This window comes from Doryrhamphus excisus, chromosome 9, assembly GCF_030265055.1.
Source record: "Doryrhamphus excisus isolate RoL2022-K1 chromosome 9, RoL_Dexc_1.0, whole genome shotgun sequence".
In the NCBI taxonomy this organism is placed as follows: Eukaryota; Metazoa; Chordata; class Actinopteri; order Syngnathiformes; family Syngnathidae; genus Doryrhamphus; species Doryrhamphus excisus.
Window position 1 is genome coordinate 5,172,501 of NC_080474.1, and position 20,967 is coordinate 5,193,467.

Below are 20,967 nucleotides of genomic sequence, written 5' to 3' on the forward strand. Positions count from 1 at the left end.
GACATGTTTTTTGGTCTGAGAATCGCTACCATCAGTGAAGTCCACTAGAGATCCCAAAACTGCACGTTGTCGGCAGGATTCGAACCTGCGCGAGGAAACCCCAATGGATTTCAAATCCATCACCTTAAGCACTCGGCCACAACAACTTGCCACAAGATCGGAACCTCATCAATTATGCCGTTGTATATCAGTTGAAATGCCATGAAAACTTTTTGCCACTTTTATAAACAAGTGAGAGACTCGTCATGTTTAGACTTGTAAACTTCTGAGTGGTATTCCAGCTCACGATTTTGGGGGATTTCACATGGAGACCCTGACACGTTTTTGGTCTGAGGATTTCCCATGGATCGCCACCATCAGTGAAAGTCTTGCACCACGAGTGCCCCCAAAACTACACGTTGTCGGCAGGATTCGAACCTGCGCGGGGAAACCCCAATGGATTTCAAGTCCATCGCCTTAACCACTCGGCCACAACAACTTGTAAGATTCACAGAACCTCACCGATGATACCGTTGTATATCAGTCAAAGTGCAAGGGAAATTGTTTGTCAATTCATTCATTGTATCAGTACATCAAGTTTTGGTCAGGGGATTTCACATGGATTCCCAGACACATTTTTGGTCTGAGGATTTCCCATAGATCGCCACCATCAGTGAAAGTCTTGACACTGCGAGAGATCCCAAAACTGCACGTTGTCGGCAGGATTCGAACCTGCGCGGGGAAACCCCAATGGATTTCGAGTCCATCGCCTTAACCACTCGGCCACAACAACTTGTCAGATGCACAGAATCTCATCGATTATGCCGTTGTATATCAGTCAAAGTGCAAGGAAAACTGTTTGTCAATTCAGTCAGCAACCATGAAGATCCAGGCAATTTCACCTGGATCTCCATTGTCACAGACGTCCTTACACCATGACTGAAAGGGATTTCATGGATTCTCTGACACGTTTTTGGTCTGAGAATTTCCGATGGATCGCCACCATCAGTTAAGTCCACGAGAGATCCCAAAACTGCACGTTGTCGGCAGGATTCGAACCTGCGCGGGGAAACCCCAATGGATTTCAAGTCCATCGCCTTAACCACTCGGCCACAACAACTTGCCACAAGATCGGAACCTCATTGATTCTGCCGTTGTATATCAGTTGAAATGCCATGAAAACTTTCTGCCAATTTTCTGAACAACCGTGAGAGACTTGTCATGTTTAGACTCGTAAACTCGCGATTTTGGGGGATTTCACATGGAGTCCCTGACACGTTTCTGGTCTGAGGATTTCCCAGGGATCGTCACCGTTAGTGAAGTCTTGACACCACGAGAGATCCCAAAACTTCACGTTGTTGGCAGGATTCGAACCTGCGCGGGGAAATCCCAAAGGATTTCAAGTCCATCGCCTTAACCACTCGGCCACAACAACCTGTAAGATGCACAGAACCTCAACGATTATGCCGTTGTATATCAGTCAAAGTGCAACTGTTTGTCAATTCAGTCAGCAACCATTGAAGATCCAGGCAATTTCACCTGGATCTCCATTGTCACAGACGTCCTTACACCATGACTGACAGGGATTTCATGGATTCCCTGACACGTTTTTGGTCTGACCATGAGACTTGTAAACTTCTGAGTGGTATTCCAGCTTGCGATTTTGGGGGATTTCACATGGAGTCCCTGATAGGTTTTTGGTCTGAGAATTTCCAATGGATCGCCACCATCAGTGAAGTCCACAAGAGATCCCAAAACTGCACGTTGTCGGCAGGATTTGAACCTGCGCGGGGAAACCCCAATGGATTTCAAGTCCATCGCCTTAACCACTCGGCCACAACAACTTGCCACAAGATCGGAACCTCACCAGTTATGCCGTTGTATATCAGTCAAAGTGCAAGGAAAACTGTTTGTCAATTCAGTCATCAACCATGAAGATCCAGGCAATTTCACCTGGATCTCCATTGTCACAGACGTCCTTATACGATGACTGAAAGGGATTTTTTGGTCTGAGAATTTCCGATGGATTGCCACGAGAAGTCCACGAGAGGACTTCACTGATGCACAAAACTGCACGTTGTCGGCAGGATTCGAACCTGCGCGGGGAAACCCCAATGGATTTCAAGTCCATCGCCTTAACCACTCGGCCACAACAACTTGTCAGATGCACAGAACCTCATCGATTATGCCGTTGTATATCAGTTGATGAAAACTTTACCCCAAACGACCAATGGTTAAAATGCAAGGAAAACTGCTTGCCAATGTAGTTAGGAAGTTAGCTAGCATGGGACTTGTCGGCGATTTCGTAGTCTTTAGAACCTCGCCGATTATGCCGTGCTACATCAGTTGAAATGCAAGGGAAGCTGTTTGTCAATTCAGTTTTTGTCAGTTTCACTTTTGGTAAGCCAGTAACAAAAAATGTAACCACAGCATCAGTGTGTGTTTCTCACCTCATATTTTCCAAGTGTATTTCAAAGTTTTTTACAAAAAAGTCCTTAACATCCTCTGTCTTAGCCGGGCTACAATTGCCTTAGAATCAGTTTAAAAAAACATCCAAATCACTCTAATGATAACCTAAAGCCGGCCTGATTACACTGTAAATGACTTTGGAAAGGTCAGACTCAATCGGATGCTGGTGCAGTTGGATTTACTTGTCTTTTCTCCCCCTAAGATGATGAACTTGCTTGCATATCTTTTCTTATCTCTCCAGCCTAAATCCTGTCTGAACCTCTTACTTCTGTCCATTCTTTACAGATTACAGATTATGCCATTTTTAGAATAATTTGCCTCATCTTTGATTTCAAAGGCATGTTTTATTGCGTGCACGGGAAGTGAATGAGAATATCTGACGTTAGGTTGGAGTATATTTATGCGATGCAGTCTGTTATGCAGGTCTGGAGGGGTTGGCATTCGCTATCTTGGTTTTGACTGTTTATGAAGAGCCATAGCGGAATTCCAAATAGGATAATAATTATTTCATGGTAGCTGTGCTTGGGCTGTTCATTGAAGACATTAAATTAAGCGTGCTAAACAATGATAGACCTGATATACTTTTTGATAGACTTTTTGGTTTATTCATTAAGCACATTTTTTTCCACCTCTAACTGTTGGTAGAGTATATCGGGAAGCCATTTTGGGGTTGCCATGGCAATAAGAAAGTGCAGCTCAGGTAGTTTCTAACGTTGCCCCCTACCCTGAAAAACCCTGAGAATAATTGACCGATTTTCCAGTCGTGGAGAATGAGAAAAAATGGCACGGGGGTGGAATGCCCCCCATATAAAAGACTTGCCCCCCTTCCCCTCCCTCTCCTCAGCAAATATCCAATCACTGTTAGTATGCAAATGAGCCAGGAGCAGCTCTAGAGCTTTTATTGTGAAGGTGGTACTGAAAGTGCATTGTTGGTCTTGACTGTTTCCTGAGTTTATGGCCGTCATCCTTTCTTTTTGTGGTTATTAATGTTGTATGTACAACACATAATATAAATAAATATCATTATGTTTCATCATCTTTTTCCCAACCCTCATTCAAGTCATTCGGCCATAGGCTCGTTGGAACACAAACCTGTTTTTTCGACTGTTTGAAGAAGTTCTTCATGACTGTTTTTCTGCTGCAATGGTGTGTTGTTAGAGGCCTTGCTTACACAGCTCAACAATCCAAGAGCGTTCATAGAGAGAAAGCTTTTTTGCCTTTGCCATCAAGAGATCATGACAGTGTGGATATCTGACAATGAATTATATTGCATTCACAGTTATGCAAAGATTTTGGCTTTTAAAATCTAAGCCTATTTGCAATAAATTGCTTACTCCAAATATTTTTGTCTCACTCCCATTTATTATTATTATTTTTTGCATTTTGAAGCCTTATTTTAGAATAGTGCAAAATGTAAATGGTTGTAATTTTTCAAGATTTTGATCATTATATCATGCATTGTTGTGACAATTCCTGCAAATAAGTTTAATTTAAAAAAAGAAGAATGTTTTGCCTGTCAGGAGCGGCTGTTAAGAGATTTTGCCGACATGAAATGGTACCGCAAGCGTTTTGAGGCTGAGCCTGTAGAGAGATAGAATTGACAGAATGATGTCAACAAACTGACACACAATCTACCTTCCAAAGTGAACAAAATTGCTTTTGTGGCTCAACCTCCTCAAAGTGAAAACGTACAATAACAAATGAAATTATTAAACATCCGATGGGGAATGTCTTCAGGCATGAAAATAATTATCACTTGTCGGTATTTTTGGCTTTAAACAATTAGAAAATCAACCTCCAAGGTTCATTATTGAGCCAACCCCTGCTCGGTGTTCATTTGACCGCACGGCCAGTGCTCTTCTTCTCTGCCTCAAATTCTGCCTCGACTTCTTTCTCACGATAATTATGAATTAATCAGACCTTCAAGCGCCGCAAATGAGAATGATGTCAAATCCACGAGGGCAGCTTTACAAAGAGTCAACCTAATGAGCCAGGCTGAAGTTGTGAGGCTGGCGACACTTTGACCCGTGTTGAGATGCACTCGTGGTACAAATTGACACTAATAGCTTCATATACAGATGTCTCATATTAAATATTAAAAAAAAAAAATGTGGATCTATTCCTGAGACCTTACCGTGGCAGTAGTTTTAAATATGATCTTAAATTAATCCACATATGAATTCTTATAAATACCTTATCATTTCTGATCCTCCATGCGCACTGAAACCAGATTAGACAATTAAGTACTTTTTTTTCCATTTTAAAAAGACCCTACTTAATATTCTCTGCTTCACAGCTATGTTTTGTGTTTTATCCAACAAGGACAAATTATTACAAATTATTACACATTACACAATGTGTGTTGCCTAATTGTATTGTTATCTTTCTTGTGTTTTTCAAGTGTACGTATACTTAAAGGTATCCTCAAGGTGTTTCCGGGTTAGTGACTAGTGACACATTTTTTTGGCATGTTTGGAGATTTTTCTGGTATCTGGGGACTTAAAAGTGAAAGCACCTATTGATCTGTAGCTAGGATGATATAGTGTGTTCTGGAGTGTTGCCAACTTGCAGATTTTTTTTCTAGATCTGGTGATATTCCAACCACCCTGAATAATATATTTTCTGAAATATAAATATAAATATAATCACGCAGATTCATATTAACGTGAGCCATAAAATAAGCACAGCATTATCTGTTATTCATTGTTCAATTGTGCTAACCTTTTGTACAGCATTTCCCATCACATGCAAATTATATGCAAATTAGTCAAAGACATCAACTAGCGACTAGCGACTCCCGGTTAGTGACTAGTGACAATTTTTTTTGGCATGGTTGGAGATTTAATAATAATAATTCTTCTTATTATTATATTAATAAATATAAATATAAATATAAATATAAATATAAATATAAATATAAATATAAATATAAATATAAATATAAATATAAATATAAATATAAATATAAATATAAATATAAATATAAATATAAATATAAATATAAATATAATAAATAATATATATATAATATAAATATAATAATAACCACACAGATTCATATTAACGTGAGCCATAAAATAAACACAGCATTATCTGTTATTCATTGTTCAATTGTGCTAACCTTTTGTTTCCCATCACATGCAAATTATATGCAAATTAGTCAAAGACATCAACTTCTAGGCCAGCCAATAGATTCTTTTCATACTGAAAACAGTGGCCTTCTGTGCAAGTTAGCATTGAGCTAGCACATTTTGTTTGAATACATTTCTTTTACTTTCTGTGTCATTTTTTAATATATTTTTTGTACTGTGTGAATTATATTTTGACATACTTTGTTTCTTTTTGTTAAGTTTTAGGCTTTAGTAGTAGGCTTGAAGTAAAGGAATGGTCCTTTTGAATCTTTTTGAATCTGCTAGCTATCTGCAATGTTAGCGGGAGCAGAACACAAGGTGAGTAATACACCTCCTTTCTACCTCCTTTCTACCCGAATGTGGTTATTATCATCATGTGCTTTTCACTGAGAAATTAATACAAAATAAGGGAAAAACCTTGTAATGTTCATAGGACAGATTATTTTCAAAACTGCCATGGTAGTCCAGGATTTCTTCCTTCCTGCTAGTTTTCTGCTCATGTGGATATTATGATATTGTCAGCAGTCTGCGTTTAAAAAAGTATTATTTTCAGTGCCGTAATGGTGTGAGAGCATCTCTTCAAGCACTGACCTGCTACTTTTGTCCCGCTTTCGTCAATGATTTAGTCCATGTCTTCTACTTCACTGGAGAAAGGTGCGTACATTTTTTTCCCCTGCTCGTCCTCTTCCTCGCTGCTTTTCACTTCCATTTTCCATCTCATGAAGCTATTGAGGCAGCCTCAGGTTCAAACTGAGTGGGTTTCATGGATGCTTCTATAAAGGCGGCATTATAAAAATAGGGACGTGTGACAGAGCGTGATACGTATATACCGAAGGTGAGCCGAGGACGTCTGGACTCTTCAGTTCTCCCTCAAGTGAAACCAGAGAAAACGTACAATCCCAAAATAACTGGGATGACCTCTGATGCATTTTTAAACCACCTCACTCGTTTCTACTCATTCTGGCTAAAGGCAAGGCAATCCAACTTAATGATTACAGTTTTAGGGGGGGTTACAAGACCACCAGACATAGACATAGACATAGACATAGACATAGACATAGACATAGACATAGACATAGACATAGACATAGACATAGACATAGACATAGACATAGACATAGACATAGACATAGACATAGACATAGACATAGAGTCTTTATTGTCATTGCACAATAACACGGCAGTGAAATTGCCAACAAAATGTTGTTGCCTGGCTCCCGTGTAAGAATAAAAATAAATAAAAATAAAAATAAATTATAAATTATAAATTATAAATTATAAATTATAAATTATAAATTATAAATTATAAATTATAAATTATAAATTATAAATTATAAATTATAAATTATAAATTATAAATTATAAATTATAAATAGATTACATCAAATATGAACAATGTAATTTGTAATTTGTAATTTATACAAATAATTTAAATAATAAACAATAAAATTTTATAACAATAAATCAAAAAAAATCCATTCCATCCATCCATTTTCCTCCGCTTATCCGGGTCCGGGTCGCGGGGGCAGCAGTCTTAGAAGGGAAGCCCAGACTTCCCGGTCCCCGGCCACCTCCTCCAGCTCCACCGGGAGGACACCAAGGCGTTCCCAGGCCAGCTGTGAGACATAGTCCCTCCAGCGTGTCCTAGGTCTGCCCCGGGGCCTTTTCCCGGCTGGGCATGCCCGGAACACCTCCCCAGGGAGGCGTCCGGGAGGCATCCGGACTAGATGCCCGAGCCACCTCAACTGACTCCTCTCGATGTGAAGGAGAAGCGGCTCTACTCTGAGCCCCTCCCGGATGGCTGAGCTCCTCACCCTATCTCTTAGGGTGAGTCCAGCTACCCTACGGAGGAAACTCATTTCAGCCGCCTGTATCCGCGATCTCATTCTTTCGGTCATGACCCAAAGCTCATGACCATAGGTGAGGGTGGGAACAAAGATCGACCGGAAAATTGAGAGCTTTGCCCTCCGGCTCAGCTCTCTTTTCACCACGACGGTCCGGTACAGCGACCGCATTACTGCCGAGGCTGCACCGATCCGTCTGTCGACCTCACGCTCCCACTTTCCCTCACTCGTGAACAAGACCCCGAGATACTTAAACTCCTCCACCTGGGGAAGGACCTCATTCCCAACCCGGAGAGAGCACTCCACCCTTTCCCGACTGAGAACCATGGCCTCTGATTTGGAGGTACTGAGTCTCATCCCAGCCGCTTCACACTCAGATGCAAACCGTCCCAGTAAACGCTGAAGGTCGCAGCCCGAAGAAGCCATAAGAACCACATCATCTGCAAATAGCAGAGATGAGATTCTAAGGCCCCCGAACTGGACTCCCTCAACACCTTGGCTGCGCCTAGAAATTCTGTCCATGAAAATTGTGAACAGAATCGGTGACAAAGGGCAGCCTTGGCGGAGACCAACGTTTACCGGAAACAGGCTCGACTTACTACTGGCAATGCGAACCAGACTCCTGCCCCGTTTGTACAAGGACCGGATAGCACGTAGTAGCGCGCCACCAATCCCGTACTCCCGGAGCACCCCCCAAAGGACGCTACGAGGGACACGGTCGAATGCCTTTTCCAGGTCTACAAAGCACATGTAGACTGGTTGGGCAAACTCCCATGCACCCTCAAGCACCCTCGTGAGGGTGTAGAGCTGGTCCAGTGTTCCACGACCAGGACGAAAACCGCATTGGACCTCTTGTATCAGAGGTTCGGCCAACGGTCGTACCCTTCTCTCCAGCACCCTGGAATAGACTTTCCCAGGGAGGCTGAGGAGTGTGATCCCCCTGTAGTTGGAACACACCCTCTGGTCACCCTTCTTGAAAAGGGGGACCACCACCCCGGTCTGCCAATCCAAAGGTACTGTTCCCGACTTCCATGCAATGTTGAAGAGACGTGTCAGCCAAGACAGTCCCTCAACATCCAGAGCCTTGAGGAATTCTGGGCGGAACTCGTCCACCCCCGGAGCTTTGCCACTGAGGAGCGTCTTAACGACCCCAGATACCTCAGCCACAGTGATGGTACTGTCCACGTATGTGTCCTCAGACTCTGCTTCCTCTATGGAAGGTATGTCAGTGGGATTGAGAAGGGCCTCAAAGTATTCCTTCCACCGTCCGACTACATCCCCAGTCGAGGTCAGCAGGCCCCCGTCTCCACTGTAAACAGTGTGGACTGGGCACTGCTTCCCTTTTCTGAGGCGCCGGATGGTTTGCCAGAACCTCTTCGAGGCCGACCGAAAGTCGTGCTCCATGGCCTCACCGAATTCCTCCCACACCCGAGTTTTTGCCTCGACCACCGCCGAAGCCGCAAACCGTTTGGCCTGACGGTACCTGTCAGCTGCTTCCGGAGTCCCACAAGCCATCAAGGCTCGATAGGACTCCTTCTTCAGCTTGACGGCAGCCCTGACCTCTGGTGTCCACCATCGGGTTCGGGGCCTGCCACCGCGACTGGCACCGACCGCCTTGCGGCCGCAGCTCCGGTCAGCTGCCTCAGCAATGGAGGCACGGAATATGGCCCATTCGGACTCAATATCCCGGTCCTCCCCCGGGATGCAGGTGAAGCTCTGCCGGAGGTGAGAGTTGAAGACTCGACGAACGGGAGACTCTGCCAGACGTTCCCAGCACACCCTCACTACTCGTTTGGGTCTACCAGGTCTGTCCAGCATTCTCCCCCGCCATCTAATCCAACTCATCACCAGGTGGTGATCAGTTGACAGCTCAGCCCCTCTCTTCACCCGTGTGTCCAGAACATGCGGACGCAGGTCTGATGATACGACTACAAAGTCGATCATAGACCTGCGGCCTAGGGTGTCCTGGTGCCAAGTGCACTTATGGACATCCCTATGTTCGAACATGGTGTTAGTTATGGACAAACTGTGGTTCGCACAGAAGTCCAATAACATCACACCGCACGGGTTCAGATCAGGGAGGCCGTTCCTCCCAATCACGCCCCTCCAGGTCACACTGTCATTGCCCACATGGGCGTTGAAGTCTCCCAGTAGAACGACGGAGTCACCAGCTGGGGTGCTCTCCAGCACCCCTCTGACGGACTCCAGGAAGGCCGGGTACTCCGAACTGCCATTTGGTGCGTACGCACAAATGACAGTCAGGACCCTTTCCCCAGCCCGAAGGCGTAGGGAAATGACCCTCTCGTTCACCGGGGCTGACTCCAACACAGAGGCACCAAGCCGGGGGGCTATTAATAAGCCCACACCAGCTCGCCGCCTCTCCCCTGCAGCAACTCCAGAGTAGAACAAGGTCCAGCCCCTCTCGAGGAGTTTGGTTCCGGAACCCAAACTGTGGGTCGAGGTGAGTCCGACTATGTCTAGTCGGAATGTCTCAACCTCTCGCACAAGTTCAGGTTCCTTCCCCACCAGCGAAGTGACATTCCATGTCCCAAGAACCAGATTTGGCCGCCGAAGACCAGGTCGCCTACGCACCCGCCCTTGACCGCCTCCCAACACACATTGCACCGGACCCTTATGCTTGCCCCCGTAGATGGTGGGTCTACGAGGGGGAGATCCCGTGTGGCTTCTTCGGGCTGGGCCCGGCCGGGCTCCACGGGTGAAGGCCCGACCACCAGGCGCTCGCCTGCGAGCCCCTCCCCCGGGCCTGGCTCCAGGGTGAGGCCCCGGTATCCCACATCCGGGCGAGGTACGCTTTCTCCTCTCGTTCTTGCTCATATGGGTCTTCTGAATCACTCTTGGTCTGACCCGTCACCTCGGACCTGTTTGCCTTGGGAGACCCTACCAGGGGCATATAGCCCCAGACAACATAGCTCCTCGGATCACTCGGGCACTCAAACCCCTCCACCACGATAAGGTGGTGATTCACGGAGAGGATCAAAAAAAAAAAAAATAAATAAAATCAAAAAAAATATATAACAATAAAAACATTATGGAAAGCAGGAAGTGAACAAATCAGTTCCTGATTGTAAAAGTACCAGATGGAGGGGTAGGATTTAATAAGCTTGCTTCTTCCTACTCCTTTTGGAACTGTGAACTGATTATGTGATGCATTCAATTGTAATCTGATGCATGTTCAAATGAAATAAAACCATTACCATTAAACCATTACCATATACTCTTAATGCACAACATCATCATCATCGAAAAAAAAAAAGGTCAGTAATGTTACTGTAATGTATGGTAAGACACACAAGCACCGTAAATTGCTCACAGTGACTGCAAAATCAGGAAAAAAGACAAAAGGTCGTGAGCAGGTTCTTTGGCCCCAGGCCACTCTGCACTGACAAAAATCAGGCCTCAATGTCAAAAAGGTTAAGAACCCCTGCTATATATGATATATGAATATACGTATATCATATCATATATGCATATGAATGTGAATGCTGAAATTCGACGAGGCAACTTTCCATGATTATTCATCACACTTTTTTTGTGTTATCCTCCATGCATGTCACCCCCCCAGGTAAGTATGAAAAGTTTCAGTAGTCTCAGGAGCATTATGACACACTATATGACTTTCAGCCATGTGTGTAACTGTGTATTTTTGTGTGAGTACAAGAAATAATGTGCATTCACCTGTCTGCATTCACTTGTGTGTGTGTTTCTGCATGTGTGTGTGTGTGTGTGTGTGTAGAGTACAGCATTCTTTGGGGACCTAATAAATCTGTTCCGGAAGTCACGCAGCCTAACACCCTCCAGCTTCAGGATGCCACTTTAAGATAACAACTTTGAGGGCATTTCAGGGAACTTTCTCAACGTGTGTGTGTGGGGGGGGGGGGGGGGGGGGGGGGGTGGGGGTCGGGGGGTGGGGGGGTAGTCACACCAATTCAAGCTCTGAGCTTTGATGTGATGTAGCACAGAACAGTCATTGTTTACATGTATGCAAGCATCTTTATTGACACTGATTATAAAAGGATTTTAGTATCTGTTATGTCCACGGATCTATACCAAATAGTTCAGTTTTAAAGGGGACCTATTATGCTAATTTTCTGTCCCTTGAGTTGTGGACTCCTATAGAGCAGCTGCACACAGTGACCAGCACTGAAAGCTTTCTAGTTTTCCAGCATATGCACCTATTCCAGCTCTATTTCTTTGGATTTGGAAAAAAAAACGCATTTATTAAAAACAGAAAAATATACAAACTTTTTCAGTGCTTTGTTTCCGATTTTCTACAATAAAAGCTCTGATAAAACATTCCACTGTTCTCAAATATCTTAATGTTTCTGCACAAAATAAGATGGAAAATAAATGAACAAATCAAGAATAAAGAAAATCAATCAATCAGTAATAAATAAATACAACAATAATAATAAAACTGCAAATAATAAAAACTTAAAAAACCACATATTTCAGATTAAAATGAACAAAGCATTATTAGAGCCCTGTAGACATGACAAAACACGACTATAGTCACATTTATACTCTCTTTATTTACAACACATTGCGCAACTGCAGGGTCTTGAGACATATGCTAACTCGCAAACTAGAGAGCTAGCGACCTAAAAGGTAGCCTTCAAGTTATTTCCTTTAAACTTAAATAGCCAAAAACGTACCACTTCCACACGGATAGGGAGGATAACTATTAACAGTTATTTAACCTTTAACATGAACATTAATCAAACGTAATAATTTTTTCTGGTTACATGATACCATACAGCATCCATATCAAACTCGCTCGAGCCGCACTAACATTAAACTTTCATATCAAGGCGGGGGCTCAAACTAGTGTCCTGCGGGCCACATTTGGCCCGCGGGCCGAGTGTTTGAGACCCCTGCCGAAGACAGATTAAAATATTTTTCTTTTGCTGGTCGGGAACTCAAACCACTTGTGTGTGGATGTTTGCGCCGTTAGGAATTGTAAACACTTCTTATTCTTCTTTTTCGTATGAAGAAGAAGAAGGCGTATGAAAACCAAGGTTCCACAGAAAGTCTGAAACCCAGGTGCCTGCGTCATGCAGTTCAGTTCAACAGTTAATTTGAGTTGAGTCAGGTAGTGAGGTTTATCAATGTCATTTTTGTGCAACCACACTTGATGGTCCATGACAAAGGTGCAAAGCCTCCAAAGTAACATCTACCAAAGCTCCTGTTGTTGTAGCATCATGCAGCATCACCTGTAGGCAGTTTGGATGCATCTCATACATGCTCCTCTCCACAATGATGGACAACCTTGCATCTTTTTCCATTATTGTTTCCAAATGACATTCATTCATTGTATGTTAAATATCCTCATCAGAGCTTTGTGGTGTGACAGAGTGAGTTTTTATTGAAAGTGTTGCTGACATGATCGCTCACACACACACACACACACACACCTCAAAACTCAATAAAAATGTCTCTTGGCTGTAAGCTGTGCTTTGTCGCTTCCATAATTCATGGCCTTGTGACAGCAGTATTGAACTGAAGACAATGATGTCGGCCCTGTAGGCTTCTCTCACATGAACACACACACACGTCATGAGTCCAAATACAGAGAAACCGAAAATGTATGCTGCTTGAAGACCTTTGGCAAGGTTCGGCCAGTGTGTGTGTGTGTAGGATACTTTCATCTCGACTTGATAGCAACTTTTTGCCCTTCCTCCTCTCTGTCACTTGCAATCGATTCTGTTTTTGTATCTTTGTCCTGCCCGTTAGCATGGCTAAATACAATGTGTGTGTCTTTCACACACATGCACACACACACGCACACCAGGAGGGTGTAGCTGTCTGGCAGCCATGTTTCGGCCAAAATGTTGTCACTTGTCCCCTCACATGTGCCCTCCCCCCAAAAAAAGAATAAGTTTGACGTCAGAGGCTACTGTTAGCCAAGCCGTAGGGAATGACTCCGGCCAACTGCTTCTCTTTATTAAAAGTGATTTTTCACAGCGTTGATGCCTCTAACGAGGAGCCGTGGAAGACACGCACACACATACACTGAAGGTGACATCGAAATTGTGTTTACCAAGCAGCCCTCAACATGGCCTCTGAACCAACAAAGCACTCTTGATAAATGTGATGAGATAAAAACCTTTCCTCGTATTTATGATCTGAAGGGATCTTTCTGATATGCAGTAATTAAACGACATGAATACAAATATTTGTCCTTTCCCCAGACATTCATTTTCTCCATTCACTGGTAGAGAAAATACAAAAAGTTAATTTATTCGGCTTTGTCTTGCTTGTTTACTTTTGAAGGTTGTCATTTTGTTATTGGACCATTCCAAGAATCGCTCAGACAAAGTCGCATGAACGCTAAGAGATAATATAAATGCCTTTCTTTTATATGCACTTGGTACCTTGCTTTTCGTAAACCTCGGTTTTGAGCCTTTGGAATAGTGAAAACCAAGACACAACTGTATTTCATATTTAGTTTTTGGTGAATTTTTGTGTTTATCGTTTGCTTGTGTTACTTTTTGTCCCAGCCCTTTTAGGCCCCGCCTTAGTTATCCAATCTGCTCAGATGATAGTGATGGTTATTTTTCATAGACCAGGCGCACCTACCAGGGTGTGGCCAGCGCACTTTGCAAATTTTGTAAACAGCACAGTCTGGGCGCAGCACTGCGCACCCACACCTCCATTCCTCCCATTGTTGAAAGTGGCAAAGAGGGAGTAGAGAAGGCATGAAAGGGTTTAACACCGCCGAGTGTAATCTTAACCAATCAAATTAACGCCTCTCATTGCCTTTAAAGGCGCCGGACCGGACTGCGCTTCAGAGGACACCATGCGCACCATTCCCCATATAAGCCACCTCATGGGATACGTCATCTGTTCCTGACAGTTACATTAAACACAGCATCACGCTAATCCGAGCATCTTATTTTTTTCTTATATTTTTTCCACCAGCATTCCTGCTCTACATTGCCAAATAGGAGAACTTTTGAGAAAAAATGAAAAAATGAAAAGTAAAAAAAAATATTCTACAGCCAGATTTTAACAACCAAGTTTATATTAATTGTTGTTTTTAGTTGTCTCTTGGGTCACTTTCTCTGTTTCCACAAAGTCTGCACTGCGTGTTGGCTTATTTGTGATTGGATGACTAAGGGGAGGGGGGCAGGTGGGGCGATCTGGCGTGCATCCAGCACAACCACGGAGATGAGCGATGATGAGTGGAGCTGTCGTGTGCTTTTTTTGGCCAAGACTTCCAAGATGTTAATATCGTGGGACAAGCCATTTATTTAGGAGGGCGTTGTTTTGCCCCCACCTCCGCCTCCCCCGGTTGGCATCATACTTTTAGCTGACTTCAGGTTGAGCTGAGTTCCTATTATGTGTGAAATCTCAGATGTGATGGGACAATTAATATAAATATGTACATGCTGGATAAGAAGCTTACATTAAATAGTGGTTTCTGTCATTGTTTTTTCCACTGAAAAATCCGCCTGTGAGGTTTTGGTGATGTGTCTGCACTGTCCGCCTGTCAGCCAATTCACCATTACGCAGGGTGCGCTTCACCTGCGCCCCAAATAGCTCGTGAGTTTTCACTGCATTTTTGGTGCGTTGTTTTGTCACGAAATTGTCACTGCGCCAAGCTGAAAATGTGGACACCTCCATGGGTTAGCTCGGCACCACACCCATCTCGACGCAGTGCAGTCGACCAAATTACCAAATTGGCTGCATATAGTGGTGCACTGGCCACACTTCGCCACTCTGCGCCTCCTTGCGGTGCGCCACAAAATTAGTCAAAGATATTCAGTGTGACAGGAGTACTTTGCTAATGTTTTTACAGGAAAACTGCACTTTTGGGGGGGGGTGAATTTCATGTGAGGGCGGCACGGCGGTCGAGTGATTAGCGAACAGACCTCACAGCTATGAGACCAGGGTTAAATTCCACCCTCGGCCATCTCTGTGTGGAGTGTACCTAGACATGACTAAATAATATATATTAAATTTATTATATTAAAGTTAAATTTCAGTTAAAAAAGGTTGTACAGTACATACTGTATTAACAATAATTGATTCTACAATGATTACCAATTCTGTTTATTTAGGGCAGCTGTGGCATAAAGATTTCATTGGATAATGATAAGCACCATACAATATACTCTTAAATAATATTGTAATAAAAACAGATGTGACTTACAAGTGCAACGTGCAACACTCTAGTTTATTCACAGTTACCGTGAGTGGAGAAACACATGCATTATTATTTTTGCCCGGGAAAAAAAAAATCACATTTGACTTGCATGCTTTCTTGCCATTTAGGGCATGTAATTTCCAATGTATTCCTGCATAAATGAATAGTTTTCCCTGCACAGTCATTATCATCACTGATACAGAAGCCATGCCGGATACACTTGAACTGTGCTCAGTTAGTTCATCGTTGCATTTTTCTGTTGTTGTTTGGAGAGTGTTGTTATTGCATGTTAATGACTTTCACACCTCTGTGGCTTTGCTTGCTACCTGTATGCTAATCATGCATAATGTTCAGGGGAACAGTTATCAGTCTCCGCTATAGCAGATGTGTCTCAACAGCATGGCGTGAAGGGGTCAACTGGAGCACCTTAATGCTAAATGATTCATCTGCTGGAGGTTATTACTCAGAGGAGCATCTGGCCTTTTTTTTTTTTTTTTTAAAGATCACAGTTTATTTCAGCAAACCACAGAGGGAGCATTAACATATTTCCCATGATTGTTTTCATTAGTGCATAAATGCCAAGGTCGACCCACTTCCTGTCCCTGAAGAAGTCATACAGAAACTCAACCATCAAGAGACTGACAGGTTTGGCTATAAAACATCCTTTATCACATCCTTTATCACTGTGCTTTTGTAAACCTGAGGCGGGGTACACCCTGGACTGGTCGCCAGCCAATCACAGGGCACATATAGACAAACAACCATTCACACTCACATTCAAACCTATGGACAATTTGGAGTCGCTAATTAACCTAGCATGTTTTTGGAATGTGGGAGGAAACCGGAGTACCCGGAGAAAACGCACTCATGCACGGGAAGAACATGCAAACTCCACACTGAGGGTGGAATCGAACTCAGGTCTCCTAGCTGTGTGGCCTGCGTGCTAACCACTCAACCGCCTCAAATATATTATTTGGCGGGGTACACCCCGTGCATGCGTGGGTTTTCTCCAGGTACTTCGGTTTCCTCCCACATTCCAAAAACATGCTAGTTAATTAGCGACTCCAAATTGTCCATAGGTATGAATGTGAGTGTGAATGGTTGTTTGTCTATATGTGCCCTGTGATTGGCTGGCCACCAGTCCAGGGTGTACCCCGCCTCTTGCCCAAAGACAGCTGGGATAGGCTCCAGCACCCCCGCGACCCTTGTGAGGAAAAGCGGTAGAAAATGAATGAATGACTGAATGAAATGAAATGAAAAACAAATCAAACCAATTTTTTTGTTGTATACTGAATAAGACAAAAAAACAGCGCAAAATATTATAATAATAATAATGGATTTGAATTTCTATAGTGCTTCACAGTGAAGTGAATTCATTATTCATTCTCTCTCACACACTGGTAGAGGTAAACTACATTTTTAGCCACATGTGCCCTGGGGTAGACTCCCTATGGCCTCCCCAACCACCACCAACACATTTGTGCCTTGCCCAGGGGACATAACAACAGAGACTGAGGGAAGGTGTGAAAATATTTCTTGAAAACTGAACCCGGGGAAAAAAATGAATCATGGAAAAAGTTCCAACATTTCCATCAAAAATAATCATACAAAAACTAGGGCAAAATTTGGACGATTTTTTTTTATTTTTATTGAAAAACGAAATCTACTAAAAGGAGCGCAACATTTTGGCACAAACCAAATAATACAAAAACTGTTGTGTTCACAAACCAAGGTTTGACTGTCCTTTCTGAAAGCAACCAAACGTTCCCGTACAATTCCACTTCCACACTTCCAGCAGCATGCCTGAGAACACTGTGTCCTCATCAGGTTGCAGGGAAGTCTGTCCTCCTGCATCGTCGCAGTCGTTCCCTTTCACGGCTCTTATCATTCGCGTTTCGGCCTTCCAGCTGTTATCCGGGACAGCGGCGACAATAAACCGCATCAGCCCCTCCCCCTCTTTACCTCTACCACAGAAATGACCTTCAGCAGAGCTTGGCTTTGCGGAACACGGCAAAGACGGAACAAAATTAGGAATAGCGTGGGTCGGAAAAGCATAAAGGGACATGAAAACAATGAGGTGAAGAAGATGGAGTGGGTGACAGGTATGCATGGGAGGAAGATAATGAAAGGAATCTTTCCATAAGCCGGAATGAGAACGGGATGATATGGGAAATGGGGTCAATAGGAATAACATGCTGACTAACACAAATACAGTTACTGCTATTGTACAAAGGGTGTTGATCTGCCAATCAAAGCTCCCCTTTTTCCGTAAGTGGAGGAAGACATAGTTTATTCTACTTGGACAAATAATTGAGTATACCCTGCAGGAACGCTGTCTCACGCGGCTGGAAAGACAGGAGGAAGATTAAGTGAGTCCATATGTGTTTGACCTTCTCTTTAACCTTGTTTAGCCCCCCTCACACTGCACCATAGAGACAGGGGGGAGAAAAAAAAGAAGGGGGGAGGGAAGCATATTCTCACAGTGCTGCAGGCTTTGCCATCCAAACTCTCTCTTTCCCGCTCTGAGTCACGGCAAAGTCATAAATACTAAAGCGGGTAAAAAGAGATTATTTGAAAACTATCTTATACGTTCAGCGGGAAAGCGTGACTGTCAGCTCAGGCAAAAAAAAAAAAAAAAAAGTGCGGCTGTAGAGGACACTTTTTTTTTTCAACGTGGAGCTCAACTCTTCCTTGCTCAACATCGCTCTTCACGCTGTATAATCTTCAGCTCATTAGCATGTAAAAATATAATATTTGTATGAGTCATGCATCCAGTTTGTTGTTACTTCCGAGTTCCCCGCTCTCCCGTAAATATCCTCTTCTGGGTTGTCGGGAGACATTTTACATCCAGTAAAGACACACAGGGATATGTACGGTTTAAAATGATTTACAGTGGAGGTTTAGTTTGGCTGGCCTGTGTCGTTACACAACCAAAACCCCTCTAGATGCTCTACATGGAATAACGACACAATATCGATATCACGGTGACGCATGAAACCCAAGACCTGGACTACATGGTGCGTATATCGTGTACACCAGTGGCATGAAGCACAGTTGTCTTCGGGCAAGAGACGGGGTACACCCTGGACTGGTGGCCAGCCAATCACAGGGCACATATAGACAAACAACCATTCACACTCACATTCATACCTATGGACAATTTGGAGTCGCTAATTAACCTAGCATGTTTTTGGAATGTGGGAGGAAACCGGAGTACTCGGAGAAATGCAAACTCCACAAAGTGCTGCCCGAGGGTGGGCTTGAATTCGGGTCTCCTAGCTGTGAGGTCAGCACGCTAACCACTCCTCCGCCATTCAGCCCTAAAACCAGAAAATGAAAGACAAAAACCAAGCAGCAATTTTACAAGAATAGAGTTGAAATATTAGGTGAATAAAATAAAAAAATAAAAAAAAACTATAATTTCTCAAGAATAGCATTGAAATCGTTACAAGTAAAATATGTAATTATTAAAATAATAACATTAAAGTTGACATAGTAAAGAAAAACAATGTCATTTTTCTTATGTCAAACAAAACAAAAACAAAAGTTTGGTTAAGAAAAGGTTATAATATGCAATAACACAAAGTTACAATTTTGTCAAAATATTATGGAATTTAAAATAATAATTTTGATGAAAAAAATTTGGTCAAATATTTGGAAAATAAATAAATAAATAAATAATGTCTATATGTGCCCTGTGATTTGTGCACAGACCTCACAACTAGGAGACCAGGGTTCAATTCCACCCTCGGCCATCTCTGTGTGGAGTTTGCATGTTCTCCCCCCGTGCATGCGTGGGTTTTCTCCGGGTACTCCGGTTTCCTCCCACATTCCAAAAACATGCTAGGTTAATTAGCGACTCCAAATTGTCCATAGGTATGAATGTGAGTGTGAATGGTTGTTTGTCTATATGTGCCAATTTAGGTATGTGTTCTGTCCATCCATCCAGTCATACATTTTCTATGCCACTTATCCTTACTTGGGTTGTGGGGGCATGTTGGAGCCTATCCCAGCTGACTTCATGCAAATGGCGGGGTACTCCTTGAAATGGTTGCTAGTCAAATGGACAATTTAGTAGTTTCTACTATGCTCGTTAGGCACGTAAGACACACAGCAGAGCACAGATTCATTGTTCTAATACACCACAAAGTCGCAGAAAACAATGCACATTTATATGGTGTTAAAAAATATATGCAAATGACACTTAAGAAACCTGCGAATCCATGATGATGTAGTGAGGGAACACTGTCGCTAACCAGGTACTTTAGAGCAATGCTAGCAATAGTGATATCCTCACATTACTAGACCACTACTCACGTTCAAGTTCCAGGCAGCTGAACTTTGTGTGGACCCCCTTTCCTTGATGAAGGGAATCAAGATGGAAGAAACAAGATGTTTGCTCATCTCCAAAAGACTTTTTTTAAACATTTCATCCTGCATTTAGCTGAGCTCAGAACGTTTTCTCATATCTCTTTGTGGCCAGGAAATGTAGTTGGATATTATTTTTTGAACAACGACGGAGCACGTGGCGTGTGCGCATGCAGCCTGTGTGCGTGCCGTGCATGCAAATGCACCGTTGTGATTCATTCGGTGAATTCAGCCTGCAAATAAGCATGCAGACTGGAAGACGTGTCGGAGATAATAGAACATCTGCAGCCAACGATGGCTTGACAGTGAACATGCATTTGTTTCTCAAATATACACACACACGTCGTACACCTTGTATTGTGTATGGACTAAAAAAATGTACAATGTAGCCGTAGTGTCTGAATTGTCAAATGTAAACGCGTTATTTCACACTCAGTACATGTAATTATAACAATGTACAGTAAATCAGAGCAATGGCAAACTTCCACCGTCAAGTCAATTTGCCTGGAGGCTTCATTAAAAATAATGAAATAGACAAAAACTAATCAGTGAATTATGCATATACGGTATAATAATCATGCAATTAATGGGCCTTTTTATCTCTTTCTTTTATGAAACTGTCACAGTCCCGTTCGCTTTGTGGCTTTCTGATGGATTGTGGACTCATGCTCGTTAATATTTAATTATAGTTCATTGATTTGATTTTTAACAATTGTCTCCCCGTCATTACTTTCACATGGCTTTGTTAGCCCCGCCTCCCATTTATGGGCGAACCAATCAGCACTTTTTGCAGGGTTAAGGTTAGAGGTAAGACATAAAAATGTCTATTTTTGCTCCATTCTCTTCAATTGCTGTTGTTCAGTTAAGGTTTAATCCCTAAATATGAACAGGTGGAACATGCTAGCCTTTAGCCCGGTCATCAGGCTAGCACGTGAGGCTAGCAGGCTTGCCATGCTGCAAGCTTTAAGGCCAGATTCACTGTCAAAGCTTGTGCTAATGTAGCCTTATA

At 43.0% G+C, this 20,967-nt stretch overlaps 1 protein-coding gene and 7 non-coding genes across 8 annotated transcripts in view; 1 reads left to right on the plus strand and 7 right to left on the minus strand.

The window, feature by feature from the left end:
• The window catches only part of asmt (acetylserotonin O-methyltransferase), a 21,925-nt gene extending 18,280 nt beyond the window's left edge, over window positions 1-3,645 (plus strand). Inside the window, exon 8 of the mRNA XM_058082602.1 lies at window positions 1-3,645. This exon is cut by the window's left edge and continues 3,009 nt beyond it. The gene's annotated coding sequence lies outside the window, so the exon portion shown is untranslated.
• trnas-uga (transfer RNA serine (anticodon UGA)) lies at window positions 65-146 on the minus strand. Its single transcript has one exon. It is a non-coding gene; the product is annotated as a tRNA-Ser (tRNA).
• On the minus strand, window positions 397-478 carry trnas-uga (transfer RNA serine (anticodon UGA)). The gene has a single exon. It is a non-coding gene; the product is annotated as a tRNA-Ser (tRNA).
• Window positions 691-772, minus strand: trnas-cga (transfer RNA serine (anticodon CGA)). The gene has a single exon. It is a non-coding gene; the product is annotated as a tRNA-Ser (tRNA).
• On the minus strand, window positions 1,018-1,099 carry trnas-uga (transfer RNA serine (anticodon UGA)). The gene has a single exon. It is a non-coding gene; the product is annotated as a tRNA-Ser (tRNA).
• Window positions 1,333-1,414, minus strand: trnas-uga (transfer RNA serine (anticodon UGA)). Its single transcript has one exon. It is a non-coding gene; the product is annotated as a tRNA-Ser (tRNA).
• trnas-uga (transfer RNA serine (anticodon UGA)) lies at window positions 1,742-1,823 on the minus strand. The gene has a single exon. It is a non-coding gene; the product is annotated as a tRNA-Ser (tRNA).
• trnas-uga (transfer RNA serine (anticodon UGA)) lies at window positions 2,055-2,136 on the minus strand. The gene has a single exon. It is a non-coding gene; the product is annotated as a tRNA-Ser (tRNA).
• Window positions 3,646-20,967: the final 17,322 nt, after the last annotated feature.